At 39.6% G+C, this 19,038-nt stretch overlaps 1 protein-coding gene across 1 annotated transcript in view; it reads right to left on the bottom strand.

Moving 5' to 3' along the window:
- Positions 1 to 18,675, bottom strand: part of LOC114658035 (mixed lineage kinase domain-like protein) — a 126,607-nt gene extending 107,932 nt beyond the window's left edge. The window contains exon 1 of the mRNA XM_051931544.1: positions 18,409 to 18,675. The gene's annotated coding sequence lies outside the window, so the exon portion shown is untranslated. The remainder of the gene's footprint in view (positions 1 to 18,408) is intronic.
- Between the last annotated feature and the right edge of the window lie 363 nt (positions 18,676 to 19,038).

Genomic DNA, 19,038 nt, shown 5'->3' with positions numbered 1-19,038 from the left:
TCTGATTAGAGGTTATTGGTGCTTTGATGTCTCGACGGTTTCTGTCGTAGAACAGCTCCTATTACGCAATTCTGTCACATACTGGTCTATTGTTTCTCCGCTTTCCTGGAAACGTAAAAAACTTGTGCCGCTCAAACGTCACATTGCGCTTTGGGTTGCAATACGTTTCGAATTTTTCAACTATTTTGTTCAATTTCATATTGTCTCCATCTTCTTCAAACTGAAAATTGTTATACACCTCAAGCGCCTCTTCGCCAATTACATGTAGAAGCATAGACGCTTTCATTTTTTCACTTTTCCTATCTGCTTCAATCGCAGCAAGATACAACTCGAATCTCTGTTTAAATCTTTTCCAATTTTCAGCTACATTTCCCTTTAACTGGAGATTTGGTGGGGGCTGTAATCCTTCCATATTTTTTTTCTCTTTTGCTAGAACGTCTTAGCGCTTTCTGACCACGTTTTCGGGTTACTCACAGACACGAGACTCGTTCAAAAGCTGAACCTCTTGTTCACATTCCTCTTCCAATCCGCCACTTCTGACACCATGTAGTGATCTTGTTAGGTTCGTAGTTTAATCAATACACAGGATTGAAAGATATAATAACTTTTTAATAGACAGACTTTAGAGACATTTACTGTACAAGTTACTACTCGTTCTTTAGTTCACGCCCATTCTCCTACTTGCATCGGCATTCACAGGCATTACTAATCATTCTGTAAGTATCCCTTAATAGACCTTACTAATCAACTATCATTACAAAATCCAATGTGGTTTGTGCCCTTCAGAATGAAAACAGTTTGCATTTACTTTTTTAATAAAAGGCGAGCTTTTAAGCCTGAGAAATCACCCCGTAAATGCACACGTTTAATTGCACATGTGTTAATATGTATGCTTACACAGTATTAAACCCACCAAGACATGGAATGGTTTAAATCAAGGCACTGCGCTACCCTCTTCCAGATCGGCCCCAAGGCGTTTCACGTGATTATGTAGGAGGCATGATGACGCGATACGCGACTCCGCCCCCGTCCATTACAGTATATGGACAAAAAAGAGGTTCCAGTTATGACCGTTACGTTTTGAATTTCGAAATGAAACCTGCCTAACTTTTGTAAGTAAGCTATAAGGAATGAGCCTGCCAAATTTCAGCCTTCCACCTACATGGGAAGTTGGAGAATTAGTGAGGAGTCAGTCAGTCAGTCAGTCAGTCAGTGAGTCAGTGAGTCAGTGAGGGCTTTGACTTTTATTAGTATAGATATAATCGTTTTGATGCAGCCTTTAAAGGAATGCTGGGAAAAACTGAGGAACACATTCAGGAAAATGCGTCTAAACGGAGAGAACTTGCCGATCAGCTGGAAGACGTTAAGCAGACATTCACGACTCAAACTGAAACAGTGGAACATTTGGCATCTACCGCCGATGGAAAAGGTACAGCTGCAAATTCAGAATGCAAAAAAACTCGGAGACAGACTTGCGGCTCTGGAAGATGGATGCAGAAGGAATAATATTAGAATCGAAAGTCTACCTGAGAATTGTGAAAGTCCAAACCCAGTGAAACTCGTAGCTGAACTATTCTCAAAAATAATTGGAGAGGACTTTAAATCAGATACCGAGATAACGGCAGCTTATCGCATACGTTGATCAAATACCTCTAAATCTAGGACTCTAATTGTCCACTTCGAGAGATTACAATTTAACATTAATGTAATGGCACTTTCAGACAGAAACAAGAGATCATATTTGAAAATAACCACATTCATATTTTCCCTGATTTCTCACCCTCAACAGCTGCTAAACGTGCAGCTTTTTACAACATTAAACAGTGGTTAGATACAGCCTCTTGAATCCTGCCAAACTGAAAGTGGATATTCAAGACAAATATTACATCTTCTCCTCCACGAAGGAAGCAGAAAAGGAGTTAAGAAAGCTGATCCCGACACTTTTTTGAAATACGATAGTGAGTCGCATCCTGTCATGGCATGGCAAGAAGATATTAACTGCTGTCTGATCCGCTTGCAACGATAACCATAATTATACATTCTTTTCTCTTATCAGCCACCTTTTGTTTATGTTTTAATTATAATTATACGCGTATGTGTGGAATAAATTAAAGTAGTTTTTTTTTTACTATTCTAAAGGAGACTGTTTAACATCATACCCTTGGTTTATTGTTATTGTTATTATTGCATTAGGGTTTACTATGCTTATCCAGGGACACTTTTTAACACCATTCCCTGGGTTTACTGTCTTAATATTTCAAGACTGTTGAAGATTATATTTTATGCTTATAGTATTTAGACTTTTCATCGGCAATAGATATCTCTACTTTTAAATCCTTAAACGCTGCTGCTGGGGAGCTTGTTTTGTTTTGGACGTGCTGTGTCTCTAGGTATGTCAGAAGACTGGGACTTTGTGAAGTGGGGTCCAGCCTCACATGGGGAGGAAAAATGGGGGGGGGGTGGGGGGGTAAGGGGGGAGAGAAAGAGAGCAAGCTATATCTAATCTATCCTTTTAATCCTTATAATTATAATTTCCAACATAACAATAGGCTGCATGGCAATAACTCGTGGGAAAACTGGAAATTAAGGTTAAAGCTGTCTCACTTTCAGTTAAGACTACAAAATGACATCAAAAATTCAGAATCAATGTCTCCATGATGGGACAGTTAACTTTGTGAGCTGAAATGTTAAAGGCCTGAATCACGAATTAAAGAGAAAGAAAGTATTCTCTCACCTAACAGGTCTAAATGCGAAAACAGTATTTTTACAGGAGATCCACTTACTAAGCAAGGATCAGTCCCGGCTGCAAAAAGACCGGATTGGCCAAATGTTCCATTCTAGCTTTACAAAGAAAACTAGAGGTGTGGGAATTCTTATACATAGAACAGGCTCATTTGTACCATCTGATGTAGTATCTGATCCTGAAGGGAGATATGTGATTGCCATGGGTACTTTATTTAACTATAAAGTGATTTTGATAAATGTTTATGCACCCAATGTCGATGATAGGGAATTCATGCAAAATGTATTTACATCCATTCCCAATGGGAACACTCATAAAATTATAATGGCTGGGGACTTTGTGTTTTAAATCCACTCTTAGATAGGTCTCCTGTCACAGGGGGGATGACATCTAACATTGCAAAGACAATTACACAGTTTTTAACTGACCACAACTAATATGACCCCTGGAGGTTTCTAAACTCAAACTCAAGAACATATTCCTTTTACTCACCAGTGCATTATTGCTACTCAAGAATTGATTATTTCTTTATAGATAATAATTTCTTGCTTATGATTAAATCTTGCAAGTATGACGCTATTGTTAGTTCCGACCATGTCCCTCTGATCCTGGAGATAAAATCATTATGCCCCACATACTCATCTCATAGATGGTGTCTTAACCCACTTCTATTAGCAGACGAGAACTGTACAGAATTTATCCATCCATCCATTTTCCAACCCGCTATATTCCTAACTACAGGGTCACGGGGGTCTGCTGGAGCCAAACCTAGCCAACACAGGGCACAAGGCAGGAACCAATCCCGGGCAGGGTGCTAACCCACCGCAGGAGTACAAAATTTATATCAAAACAAATCAGTTTTTTCCTAGAGACAAATACATCCTCAGAGGTCTCTGTAGGAATACTTTAGGAAACTCTAAATGCCTTCTTAAGAGGACAGATTATTTCATATCTTTCCCACAGAAATAAATTAGAAACCAAGAAGGTATCGGAGCTAACCAGCGAAATTACTAGAATCGATTAAGAACATGCCAGGTGTCCAAGTAAGGCTCTTCATAGGAAAAGGCAGGCTCTGCATTCAGAGCTCAACCTCTTAACAACCAAAGAAACTGAACAACTAATTTTTAAATCAAGACATCATTACTATGAACAAGGAGAGAAAGCTAATAAGCTCTTAGTTCAACAAATCCACAAGCAAGAAGTTTGCAATGCAATCCCAGCAATCACCAACACGAAAGGAGTTAAAAATCATTGACCATAAAAATATAATGCACACATTTAGAGACTACTATAAATCCTTATTTTCTACTGAGTTCAAAGAAGACAACACACAATCTAATGCATTTACGGATACATTACAGATACCACAAATAGATACTTTTAGTGCAAAGGAACTGGATAAACCTCTGGCACTATCAGAATTACTAGATGCTATAAAGTCACTTCAGAGTGGGAAAGCAGCAGGCCCTGATTGCTACCCTGTAGAAATTCTCCACTCAGCTAGCTCCCTTCTTATTAGCAACATTTACAGAAGCTAGAGACAATCAAATTCTACCTCAAACTTTTCGCCAATCATTAGTTACCATCTTTCCTAAACAAAATAAGGACTTATTACAATGTGCATCATACAGACCAATTTCACTTCTGAATAATGATGTTAAGATACTCTCCAAGGTCCCAGCTAGAAGGAGGAAGAAAGTGCTGCCTTCAGTAATATCACAAGATCAAACTGGATTTATTAAAGGCCGACACTTTGCTTCCAATCTTCAACGCCTGTTTAATGTAATATATTCACCTGCAAAGTCAAACACCCCAGAGATATTACTATCATTGGATGCAGAAAAAGCATTTGATATGATTGGCCCGAACATTTGTGCATGGATCAAACTACTGCATACCAATCCAGAAGCTTCAGTTTGTATTAATAACGTTTGTTCAAACTACTTTAAACTAGAACGTGGTACCAGACAAGGATGCCCCTTGTCACCACTGCTATTTGAAATCACCATTGAACCACTGGCAGTTCACTGTCGAAATGCTTATCAGATAAAGGGGATTATCAGAGAAGGACTTGTATATATCAGACCCACAAAATACTGTACCTACAGTCTTATCAGCACTTACAGAATTTCAAAAGATCTCTGGTCTCAGAATTAATTTGAATAAAAGTATGCTCTTTCCAGTGAATTCTCAAGCATACAATATTAGACTGGACACCTTCCCTTTTATTATTGCAGATCAGTTTAAATACCTAAGGGTAAATATCACAAGTAAACATAAAGCTCTTTATCAACAAAACTTTGCCATCTGTATGGAAAAAATTAAGCAAGATTTGCATAGATGGTCAACCCTTCATCTCATTCTAGCTGGAAGAATTAATGTTGTTAAGATGAATATCCTTCCTAAGGTTCTCTTTTTATTTCAAAACATTCCAATATACATCAATAAATAATTTTTTAGGCAATTAGATTCAACCATAACCTCATTTATTTGGAACTTAAAACATCCACGTATCCAAAGAACGACCCTACAAAGACCTAAGGCACAAGGTGGCATGGCTCTTCCTAACTTTCAGTTTTATTACTGGGCAGCAAACATACAAGCTATAAAAACCTGGACACAAATAGATGAACATACACAGGCTTGGTCCGCAATAGAAATAAAATCCTGCAGTACTTCTTTATATTCCCTGCTTTGTGCCCCAGTAAATGCAAGTCATTGCCAATATGAGAGGTGGGTAGTAACGAGTTACATTTAGTCCATTACATTTACTTGAGTAACGTTTTAAAACAATTGTACTTCTAAGAGTAGTTTTACTGCACCATACTTTTTACTTTTACTTGGGAGTACATTTGTGATGAAGAAACGCTACTCTTACTCCGCTACATTGGGCAACACTCAACTCGTTACGTTTTTCCATTTACACATTAGATACGCTTATATTTTTGCCAGAGAGAAGTCACCAGTGGATCTACTGCATGACTGTTTCACCAATCAGACGTAGCAACAATAATCACATGACTCCGTTTCACCAATCAGACTTAGCCAAGCAGTCTCATGACCACACACAAACTTCCTGCGTCTGCAGCCTGTGAGAGACTTTTAGTCATGTGGGGCTCCTGTTCACTGCTAAACGGTCACAGCTTCACTGTAAGAACCTTGAGAGCCAACTCCTGCTGAAGCTTAACCATCACTTCACTGAGTGAAGAACAAGCACGTTTTAACCAAACATGCATAGATACAGACAGTCATGGTAAAGTGAGACTTCTTGTATGTGCACAAGCTGCCTTGTTCTAATGTTATTTTCTATCAGCTGTGCTATTTGGAGGGCAAGTGTGCGACAATGCCGATCCCCTACAGACTCTTTTCTTTTCTCCTTTTCTTTGATTCCCCCTTCTTTTTTTGTGCTGACCCGTATATATACTGTACACTCCCATCTCCGTGGGTCTTAATCACACGCCGCAGAAAGCCAATGAAGCAATTGAGAATGATTGCACCCACACGTGCAGGTGTGACTCTGTCCAACTACCTCATTAACTCCCTGCGGTTGTGCAATTGCGCCTATGGAGAGTGACACGGCTTTATGGATTTGAAACTGGCCTTTTTTTTTTTTTTTTTGAAGCTGCGGATCCGCTACACCACAAAGTGAATATACAGTATTATACTGTCAGTGTACAGTATATCTTGTCACTGTAAGTAATTTGCACTGTTCAAACATACATGTCACCTACTGTAGGTATTGGCTTCAAAAGCTTTGTTGTGAAAAACTGAGATTTGGAACTTTGTGTTATTTGTGCATCTTTATTTTGTAAAGATGTTATTTATTTTTACTCATTTTTTATTTTATTACTAGTCATTTAGCCTGTTACAATAACGGGCGCTAGAACAGTAGTGCATAAACATTAGTAGGAACAGTCTATATTAAATGGCAAGGGACTTTGACCTCATTCTTTTTGTTGGTCGTATTTTTCTTTCTTTCAGCCTTTCTTTTGTTGATGTTTACTTGCTGAGCTGACCGTTCTTCGTGGGCTGCCGCCGTGTATTGTGTGTCTTTAATTTTCTGTGACAGTAATACTGGCTTGTACGGCTCTATTCAATAAGGGCGCGCACAAAAAGGCGAGCTTCAAAAGGGCGACCTCAATTGAGCGCAGCGAATAAAGGTGTTCGTAGATAATTTAGTTCAAATGGCTCTGGAATATGTGAAGAGCAACAAAGGTGCAGATCTTTATTTACGCGCGCCTTTATTCGCTGCGCCCAATTGAGGTCGCCCTTTTGAGGCTCGCCTTTTTGTGCACGCCCTTATTGAAGGATGCTTGTGCGCGCCCTTATTGAAGGATACCGTCTTGTACGTCCGCTGGCTTATACGTCCGTAATATACCTTTAATTTTCTCTGGCGGTAATACAGGCGTGCGCGTCTGTAATATGCCTTTAATCTCCTCTGACAGTAATACTGGCTTGTATGTGGCTGTAATATGCGTCACTGTATTGTGTACCTTTAATTTCCTCTCGCAGTAATACTGGTTTGTATTTCCGTAAAACGCCTCTAACTTTCTCTGACAGTAATATCGCGCATTGCACAATGCCCCGCGCATGCGCACTTCACCAGAAGACACCCACACACGGACACCTGGACGCACAAAGGGATTTTATATATAGAATAGATTTGGAAATTGCAGAATTTGCACATTATTTTATATTTTTGTATGTCTTATTATAACATTTCTAAAAAATGAATCATTTATTATGTTCAAACAGTTACTCAGTACTTGAGTAGTCTTTTCACCAAATACTTTATTTTACTCTTACTTGAGTAATTTTTGTATGACTACTTTTTACTTCTACTTGAGTAATATTATTTTGAAGTAACGCTACTCTTACTTGAGTACAATTTTTGGCTTCTCTACCCACCTCTGGCCAATATACTAATAACCCAATTGTGCTTCACTCACTCAGAATATGGAACCAATGTAGAAAGAATTTTAAGATAAAGAATCTTTTATCTGTGGCACCTCTGCATGAGAACCATCTTTTTCAACCCTCGCAAACATATGTAGTTTTTAATATCTGAAAAACATTTGGGATTAAATTGCTTAGAGATCTTTATATAGACCAACATCTTTGCATCCTATGAACAATTATATTCCAAATTTAACTTTCCAGCAACACATTTCTTTCACGATCTTCAAATTAGAAACTTTGTTAAACAGAACCTGTCCGATTTTCCTCATCTCCCACCTTCCTCTATGCTGGAAAAAATATTGCTCAGTTTCGAGGACTCAGACAGCATTTCAACAATACTGTATATAAAATTATTTTACAGTACCTCCCTTTCAAAGATCCAAGAGGACAATGGGAAAAGGATCTCTCACTCAACATATCAGAAAAGCAGTGGAAGGTAGCAATGCAGAGAATTCACTCGAGCTCCATATGTGCAAAGCATACAATTATTCAACTCAAAATTATATATCAAGCACATCTGTCTCGCTTAGAACTGTCCAAAATGTTTCTAGGGATACAAAGATCCAAACTGCGAATGCTGCAATCAAGTTCCAGCCTCACTGGGTCACATGTTTTGGGCCTGCACCAAATTAACATCATTCTGGACAAAAATTTTTAAGTGCCTTTCAGACAGCCTTGGTGTCACAATCCCTCCTAACCCATTAACAGCCGTGTTTGGTGTTCTTCCAGATGGGCTAAAAGTGGAGAAGGACAAACAAACAGTGATTGCCTTCACTACACTATTGACACGCAGACTTATTTTGCTAAACTGGAAGAATCCTAACTCTCCTCTTTTAAGTCAGTGGAAAATGTTTCATATTATTTGAAATTGGAAAAAATCAAATTCTCAGTTAGAGGATCTGTACAGAACTTTTTCAAAACCTGGCAGGATCTAATCAATAATACTTTAGAATAAACGCTCTTAAATCACTGTGGAAGTAGATTCTCTTCCCATTTCTTTTCCTTCTTCATTTATCTTTATCTGCCTATTAAACTCATCAATTTATTTATTTTTACTAGCTTTAAGTTTTACTCCGTTGGCCATGCTCTCTTTCTCAGGGGTAGGGGTTGATTTGTTTTCAATCCTATTTTTTATAAAAATTGATCTATTTGTATGGAATGATTACAATAAAATCAATAAAATTTAAAAACAAAAAAAATATATAAAATCGGCCAAGATTGATTCATGGGTTATTACAGGATGATGCGGATCACTGTTTACAATTCTGCAAAGTAGTTATGAATGAAGACAGACTAGGTTATGGCATCATTGATAAATGAAGCTCAATTTAAACTTTCAGGTGCTGTAAATCGCCACAGCTCTGTCTACTATTGCACAGAAAATCCCCATGTGACGATAGAAGAACAGTTGAATCAGCCGGGTGTTACAGTTTAGGCAGGTCTTTCGTGTAAAGAAGTACTTGGATCTGTTTTTTTCCATACAACTCAAGTCAAAATATTGCCTTGCAAAAGTCAAGGGAAATTACTACAAGATACTAATAAATACTTCACACAGAACGTTGTTTACCAAGAAGTACTCGACTCTGTCCACTCGAATGCCACGGGATTGTGTGACTCCACAGACATTACTATGTGCAATGAAGGTGACGGACACGATGACACAGTGCTGCATGTCACTGACGAAGTTAATGAAGACCACTCAAATTACCTACGTCGCTTTGCTCTTCAGAATGAAGTACTACTACATGCCCCCTCGACAAGCACAGGACGTCCTCAACGGTGTGATCCTCCTCTTCCTTACAACCATTTACACAACGTATACGATTCTGATTAGTCTGCGTCCAACACTTCGTGAATCATGGGTTTTGTTTTGAAATTTTGTTTCCCATGCAAAAATCAAATGCGGTGCGATGAAGGACCCAGTTCACGACTGGCAGCCACGTTTAAACAGGGAGTCCTTCAACTGTGGTCATCCAACGCGCAGCGTAGCGCGCGCCAAGTCGCTAGTACAATAATACTTTATAAACAGTGGTAAGTCTGTGAGATTAGGCATTCTAAGGCTACATATTAATAATACAATAGGGGAAAGTAGACCAATATATATTACTCTACCAAGACAAAACAATTGGTGTAGTCGGCAGGATTTTGGGGTAACCATGTTTTGCACCCTGTTTGCAAATACTGTTGATGTATATGTGTGTTTATGTATGTGAATTTTAGGGCATCCAGTGTACAAATGCGGTGGAAGTAAAAAATTGTTTGATTGCTGAATGGAATATAAGCCAACAAAGTGTATAGACTTCATGTGTGTCACAAGGACACCCGCATGTTTGTTAGTGCTGGTGGTAGTGAGTCCCTAATTAAAGTGCTAGAGAGTGGTGGAACATTGCATGCGTCATTCATACAGCATTTAAGTGGTTAAAGTGCTAGGGAGTGATGGAACATGCATGCATCATTCATACGGCACTTATTTGTTTAGAATCTTGGTGTATGCATGTGTATGTTTGCTTACAGGGGCAAAAGTAGACCAACCCAAAACGAAGGTGGCAAATTGTATTAGATTATAATTGTAGACTCAGAAATGCCTAAATTTATATTAAAGTCAGCCATCTTCCAGTGGACTGGCAGAAGCAAGCAGGCTAAAGCTAAGAAATGCAAACCTGTAGTGCAGGTACAGAAAAGCAGAAGCTGAGCTGAGTGTGCCACAAAATGGAAGGGGGCTGGAAGGATTAAAGGCAGGAAAACAGAAATCTGGTTTAAAGAAGACAGCTACTGTTATAAAGACATTTACTATCTTGTATTATTGGTAACAAGGAAGATCAGTGTGAGAAAGAAAACAGCAAAGTGAATGAAAGTGAAAATGGAATGTTGTGTGAAAGTTTTGAAAGACGTAACAGTTGGTGTGAAAATTGTGAAGTGCTAGCATGTAGAACACCCACTGCTGAAGTGGAAAGCACAGAAAGCAGGAGAAACAAGGATAGAAAACCACCTGTGGTGAAAGTTAGGCAATAGTAACGGGATCTGACTGGAACCCTAAAACATGGGTGGGTGACTTACATGAGACAGATGAGTGCTCAGATAAAGAGTGGGAATGTGAGTGCGAGGAAAATGAGATGCACGAAAGGAAGGGAAAACAGCAAGGGTGTTTACTTCCAATATTCTCCAATGCACCACAATCTTGAGGTGATTCTGAGGTCTGTCCAGTAGTTAAAGAACATGCTACACCGATAGATATTTCACCACTGTTAAGAAAGGTAACCAGTGCTGCACTGAAATTTGATTTAGGACAAAGAAATCAGATAGAAGGCAGAGAAGCTGGTGAGTGTGAATGGAAATTGTTGAATAGAGGGCATGAAATGGATAATGGCATAAGGATACTGAGTAATGAAAGTGTGGAATTTAAACAAGGAACAGTGGAAATAAAAGAAATTTGAGTGCTTGTATGTGAAAGGTCTGAAAGTACTAGTGCAAGAATGACTCAGTTGGAAAGAAAGTGCACCAGTTTAGGAGTTGGTTTGAATGAACCAAGACAAGCCAAAGAACAAAGGATGGGGGGTGGTGCAGCAGGAAGGTTTACAAGCTCAGGAATGCATAGGGGTGTGAAAGTCCTAACAGCTGTGCTGGAGCCAGCAGTAATTAAAAATAACACACAACTAGGCTCAGTAAATCGAAACCTGCTTGACCAGTTGTGAGACAGCTTAGATAGATAGATAGATAGATAGATAGATAGATAGATAGATAGATAGATAGATAGATAGATAGATAGATAGATAGATAGATAGATAGATAGATAGATAGATAGATAGATAGATAGATAGATAGATAGATAGATAGATAGATAGATAGATAGATAGATAGATAGATAGATAGATAGATAGATAGATAGGATACTTTATTAATCCCAAGGGGAAATTCACATACTCCACCAGCACCTTACTGATACAAAAAAACTATATTAAAGATTGACAATAATGCAGGTAAAAATAGACAATAACTTTATATAATGTTAACGTTTACCCCCCCCGGGTGGAATTGAAGTGTCGCATAGTTTGGGGGAGGAACGATCTTCTCAGCCTGTCAGTGGAGCAGGACAGTGACAGCAGTTTGTCGCTGAAGCTGCTCTTCTGTCTAGAGATGACACTGTTTAGTGGATGCAGTGGATTTTCCATAATTGATAGGAGCCTGCTCAGTGCTCAGATGTCAAACTGTCTAGTTCCATGCCAACAATAGAGCCTGCCTTTCTTCTTAATGCTGCCTCCCCAGCACACCACCGTGTAGAAGAGGGCGCTAGCCACAACCGTCTGATAGAACATCTGCAGCATCTTATTGCAGATGTTGAAGGATGCCAGCCTTCTAAGGAAGTATAACCGGCTCTGTCCTTTCTTACACAGAACATCAGTATTGGCAGTCCAGTCTAATTTATCATCCAGCTGCACTCCCAGGTATTTATAGGTCTGCACCATCTGCACACAGTCACCTCTGATGATCACGGGGTTCATGAGGGGTCTAGGCCTCCTAAAATCCACCACCAGCTCCTTGGTTTTGCTGGTGTTCAGGTGTAGGTGGTTTGAGTCGCACCATTTAACAAAGTCCTTGATTAGGTCCCTATACTCCTCCTCCTGCCCACTCCTGATGCAGCCCACAATAGCAGTGTCATCAGCGAACTTTTGCATGTGGCAGGACTCAGAGTTGTGTTGGAAGTCCGATGTATATAGGCTGAACAGGATTGCAGAAAGTACAGTCCCTTGTGGAGCTCCTGTGTTGCCGACCACAATGTCAGACGTGCAGTTCCCAAGACGCACATACTGAAGTCTGTCTTTAAGATAGTCCACGATCCATGCCACCAGGCATGAATCTACTCCCATCTCTGTCAGCTTGTCCCTAAGGAGCAGAGGTTGGATTGTGTTGAAGGCACTAGAGAAGTCTAGAAACATAATTCTTACAGCACCACTGCCTCTGTCCAAGTGAGAGAGGGATCGATGTAGCATATAGATGATGGCATCCTCCGCTCCCACCTTCTCCTGATATGCAAACTGCAGAGGGTCGAGGGCATGTTGAACCTGTGGCCTCAGGTGGTGAAGCAGCAGCCTCTCCATGGTCTTCATCACATGTGATGTCAGAGCAACAGGCCAGAAGTCATTCAGCTCACTAGGATGTGATGCCTTTGGGACTGAGGTGATGCAAGATGTTTTCCAAAGCCTCGGGACTCTCCCCTGTTCCAGGCTCAGGTTGAAGATGCGCTGTAGAGGACCCCCCAGTTCCGATGCACAGACCTTCAGCAGTCGTGGTGATACTCCATCTGGACATGCTGCTTTGCTGGCACAAAGTCTCCTCAGCTCTCTGCTCACTTGCGCTGTTGTAATTATGGGTGGGGATGTCTCTCCTATGCTGGTATCAGCAGAAGGATGTGTGGAGGGTGAATCTCCATGTAATAAAATGGAGAAAAGTGAGCTGGTCTTGGGTAAAGAACAGAGGTCAGTTTTAGGAGAGATGCTGGATTCAGCACTGGGATTCTGGAGGTTTTAGCCCACACGTTCAAGTAGCAGTTACCATAAAAAAATAAAAAAAGGACACAGGCAAATGAAATAAATAGAAGGGTAGCGCAGGAAGACAGGAAAGGGAAAATAGTTATTTCTGTTTCAGTTTTCTGGCCTTTTATAATAGTGCTACTTCTATTATTTGAGGTTTTACGAACTTTGAAGGCAATTAGCAGAGTAAAATCCATGCAGGAGATTGGGTTACCATTAGCACATTGGAGCAGAGTGGCAGTGTGGCCAAGCTGTTCCAATGAATGCCTGGAAGCAAAGTTTGAGTTTTGGCACCAGGTTTAACAATCAAAAAGATGAGATGGACAGAAACTGCTTTGTCACCTTCCATTTTGCAGACCTGCCTACATAGCAGAATGAAAAAAAGAAACAGGAAAAGACAATAAGCAAAGACTAAAGACAAAGACATGAAGAAGAACCGAACAGACAGCAAGAAAAAGACACTTACTGGGGTTTAAGTGAGTAACAAGTCCACAAGCCACATAATAATAGGACTAGTCAGAATAGCTATAGTTTAAAAGGAAAGGTTTGTTCATTACTGCAGAAAATTTATATTCTAAGGTGTGGAAACTGAACAAACCAGTTAGAAATGCCAAAATAAGGGGATTAATTGTGGGCTCATAAAGTATACATTCTGGGTATTAATTAATTAAGTGGGATAATTATTATAATTAATACTATTATTAAAGAGCGGTATACTGAGCAAATTGGTGAACTTTTCAGTAAAGCAGGTGCAGCTGGTACATTTGCAAGATATATGGGTTCCGATGTTTAGGTATAGTTTTAATTGGGAAAAATACGGAAGCCCTGCTGAGGTTGTCAGCTGTGGTACGGGCACAGGACCAGTGGGCCAATTCTGAACTGAGGTGTTTAGCACAACGAGTACGCATATGGTGAGCAAACAACTCTAGGGGTGGCCTACAGGGGGAATGATGAGTTGCATAGCTGTGATGTCTCATGGTGGTGATGCCAGCCTATGCTGGTAAAGGCTGATGGCAGTCAAGAGTTGCACCATGGGTAGGAAAGCACAAGAGGCAACTAAATCAACCCCAAATGTGTGAAGAGGGGCCACAGATGTTGGTTTGTGAACAGTTTATGCAGTGGCACATATGTGCTCTCACTTGGGCAGAAGTGGTTGTACTGGCACCTGTGGCATGTTACCTTTCAAATTTTGATATTAATTGTATAGCTGCATATGCTTAAACAGATAGTTTGGGACAAGGGTCTAATTAGCAGTTAGACACAAAACCAGGTCAGTTTTAGGAATTCACACAACAGACTAAATTGCAGTGGGCTAGTTTAGTGGAAGGTGTGGACTTGTCTCATTTTGAACCACCAGATCTGATGACATATTAAGACTGCAGAAAGGTAAACAAACAGTTGAAGCAAGCCGGAGCAGATATAAGTCATCAGAAGTGCATCCAAGTTCTTCAGATTGTCTTTAAAATAAAGAAGATATGTAATGGAAAAATGGTCACGGACAACTTTTAACACTGGGAGAGCAAATACTGCAAATCAAAGAACAAGTTATACAACAGACTCTTTAAACAATTAAGACTGTTTACAAAGAAATTGTACAAAACATTCATCATCGGGGTGGAGTGTTGTGATGTGAGATTTTACATATAACTTGATGAATATTTTGCAAAGAAATGTAATTTAGTGTTTACTATCCCCAACCCCCTCCCCCCCCCCCCCAATCCCCCCCCCCCCCCCAGGAATGGGTTTGTTTGAATTTTACGACAGGATCTGGGGGATGTGTCTTAAACCAGTTTGCCGAGTGTTTCTTTGCTAAAGTCATTTCTACACCCCCTACCCCCAGCAAGTAGGCTAAGGTGTACTTTAACATATGGTTTGGGGACAGGTGTTAAGATGTTCTATTCCCCCATTGGTCTGAGGTATGGCTGTTTGGAATTGTCTTGTCTCAGAGGCCTTTAAGTACCATGATGTCCTACTGGCTCTAGGGGTTGGACAGAACATCTATAAATGTATGTGTTTAACCTCACAATCTCTCTCTTACCAACCAACATATGATGTAGAAGTATCTCTCTCTCACTAACCAACATCTGAAAGAAGCATCTCTTTTGCTAACCTGTGATGATGAAGACAACACAATGAAGAGCACAGCTCAGCAGCCATATTGAACAGACATGTGTCAGAAAGCTGAGCGCCAATGATACCTTAACTAGAGACATTTAAGTAACTACAAGTCTGTGAACTACATATCACCATTTAATCAAGTTGTATGGTTGCCAATATTCAAATGTACTTTGCATTTTGTTATTATTTATGAATATTATCAATAATACATTATTTTATGTGTAACTTAACTTCTGCTTGTCTTTTTACTACATCTAATTGCCTGAGGTTATAGATATAGAAGGGAAGGTGGGGATAAGTTATATACAATAATACCTTATAAACAGTGGTAAGTCTGTGAGATTAGGCATTGTAAAGTTACATATTAATAATACAATAGGGGAAAGTAGAGCAATATATATTACTCTACCAAGTTAAATCACTCCCTTTGTAAGGTTCTTTTTCCATCTCCATTCATTTGGGAGCACTAGTGCGCCTGAGATTTTCTATGGCAGATGATAAAACTTTTCAAAGATCACCCAGGTCTTGAAACATATGTGGATTGCATTCTTATCTCTGCAGTGGAACATGAGAGAAGACTCAGAAGAGTTTTGCAAACAATCAACAAGGCTGGATTAAAACTCAATAAAGAAAAATGTCTGCTAAAGCAAAAGCAGGTTTGTATCCTGGAGCACAGTGTGGATGAGCATGACATCAAGCCTGACAGCAAGAAAGTGAAAGCTGGCCCACTCTTATGACATCTCTCAAACACTCTCCAAATAGAGATAGATGAGCTGATATGATGAAGCACTAGAAGAAGAAATGCAGGCAGCTTGGCCCATCTCTCATTCACACCTTGACAAGGTTGCAGAACAAAAAAGGTCCTGTATTATAGTTAGTTATACAGTTAGTTAACAAAGGATGGCTGAATTACATTTCTAAAGTGCCTGGCATAATTAAGGGTTATTTTCAAGCCATAGATGTATACTCACCACATGAAATGGATTACTACTGCATGGTGACCGCATTACAATTCCTCAAGTCCTATGTGCTGAAATCATTGGAAGAATTCATGATGGTCACTAGGGAATTGGCATGTGCCATGAACAAGCCAAACAGAGCATTGGGTGGCCTGATACAAGCAAAGATATTAAGACGCATCTCAAAACCTGCAGAGACTGTCTGACAATGAGGCCATCACAAAAGAGAGAACCACCCATCTCAACACCCCTCCAAGTCAACCTTGGGAGAGAACTGCTGCCGATATCTGTGAAGTTTAATTACCTTGTGGTAGTGAACTATTTCTCCAGATATACAGAAGCAGCATTCTTGCCAAATATGTCAGGCAAGACTGTGTAATTCTGCCTTAGTAATATGTCTGCAAGATCCCTCCATCTTAGTGACAGATAATGGCCCTCAATTTTTTGGCAAGAATTTTCAAGAATCTACATTTTACAACATATTGCTGTAAACCCTCACCTACTGCAGGCCAATCAAACACATCCTGAAACAAAAAGATCCTTTTCTTGCTTTGCTGAGCTATAGACCTACAGGACATCCCTCCAAGCAACTGGCTTTTACCCAGCACAGTTAAGGCTTGGGCATCACCTGAGGACACGCATCCCGACTCTTGAAAAGGACTTGCTTCCATAATGGCCAGATCTAAATCAAGTTCAAAGTAACTTGAAAAAAAGAAAGAAAGCTAACTAAAGCGGTATTAAGACCAATATCATAAGATTGCTCATCTTTCTGAAGTAAAACCTGTTAATGAGGTCCTGCTGAAACTGGACAAACAGGGTTGCACAACACCTGCAAATGTAATCCAAAAGTATACCACACCAAGGTTTTACCTGATTCAGACAGAAAGAAGCATTCTTCACATGAGCAGGAGAAATGTGCGACTCCTGCCCCCAACCACTGTACTGCCTACTGGGGAAGTGGACATGGGCATGATAAAAGCAAGCCAACCAGAAAAGGGAGATGACTTTCTTGATAAACAAGAGATACCAGTTCAGAAAACATCAAGAGGGAGAACTGTGAGAGCACCTTTGCAATACAAAGATTGTGTTAATGTATAAGTCAATCAGAAATAATTGTCAATGTTGTTTAGGAAAATAGCTGTTGACCTATATACTGTATCTATTTATGTTTAAAATTGGGGCATAGATAAATAGTTGAAAATATTGTCAAGTGGGCTTGAATAGATAAAATATATACGTACTGTAGCTAAAAATATCTTTTAAGTAAATAACCATGATCAACATTTAGGGCATTGTGATAATGCAGCTCATATGGTATTTATAAATTTGGCACCTGTATAAAAGGAGGCATTCGTCACATCACTTGTGTAAGGTGTAGTCAGTTTTGTTGAAGCAGCGTATTGTATTAGTTTGCTTGTTAGTAAAAAAAATCAAAAAATATATGGGAGAAATTCTTTGCAATGAAAAGTTGAGAGACATACATCGACTTGCCCTGAAATCGAAACAGGAGCTTTGTATCAATCGTCTCCTGCCGGTCAGGAAAGCACAGTCGGTAACACAGTGCTAATTTGTGACAGCAAATACTCAAGCAGCTCATCAGCTGGTTGTGAGAACATCATAGACTGTCCGGAGAAAATTCAGACAAGACAGTAACAGGGCAAGACTGCGAACTCGGGATTGGAATTTCTAGCGTCAGCGTTGAACTCGTGCGACTTTATTATCTACTCATTTTGGGATACCGGGTAGAAAGGTAGCTGAGAATTATGCTTAAATGCAGTTACTTAGAAAAAAGTCACAAAAGTCTAAATTGCTTTTTTTTAAACTATGCACATTTATTTGATAAATTCGCTGGTAGAGAGAGGAAAAACAAAACTTTTGTTGTAAAATCATAATTATAAAGACCTAAGTTGACTCCAATTACTGGACTCAGTGCAGAAACCACACTTCAATAAGCATTATGCAATATACGACATATGTGAAAGCAAAACACCACATGCCAGCACTTAAACTCTCACTGTTTGCGCGGCCTAATATTACAACACATGAAAAACGCAAATAGTTTAGGAAGCAGAATATAAACAATAGTCTTTTTATATTTTACCTTTACGTCTTGAAAGCTATACTTTTCCGCCTTCACACTCGTCGCAGTTCTGTTTTTCTGTTTGAGTTCAAGTTTTACGTTGCGCTTTCTGGGTCTTATTGCCCGTAATATTGCTGTAACCAGTCGAGTAAAAGGAATAAGCGATTGCAGTGATATGGGTAAGCGTTAAAATATTAAAACTATCGTAGCTGCTATCGCCGCTACCTCACAACTTCAAAGGTCTTTGCCAATCAACGTTTGTCTGGGTTCAACCGAAAGATTGTAATGGTGTTCCTTTAAGTTTGCCTGGAATGATTACGTGGGTGTGCCTAGTCCTGAACGGGGGTGGGGAGGCGGTTCCCGTGTTGTAACACAGATGTCGGGACATGTACTGTCTCTCATTATGTTTGTTAAGCACATTAAAGGTTGGATAGTTTTTGGTGGTTTAGTGACTTGGACCGAATTATTAGAAACACATTTACAGGATGAATCCTCATCACTAGCATACGGTATGGTGAAACCATTGTGTTCGCTATGAAGTACACTATATTATAATGTATTTGTTATTATAACTGTATTTTTAAACTTGTAAGAAACAGATACAAATGAGAATGGCAAGGGAAATAGTTGATGTTCAACCTCCTGGTCTTC

Source organism: Erpetoichthys calabaricus, chromosome 9 (genome assembly GCF_900747795.2).
Source record: "Erpetoichthys calabaricus chromosome 9, fErpCal1.3, whole genome shotgun sequence".
Classification (NCBI taxonomy): domain Eukaryota; kingdom Metazoa; phylum Chordata; class Cladistia; order Polypteriformes; family Polypteridae; genus Erpetoichthys; species Erpetoichthys calabaricus.
Note: the sequence above shows the minus strand (reverse complement) of the source record. Positions and strands in the feature narration are given on the sequence as shown.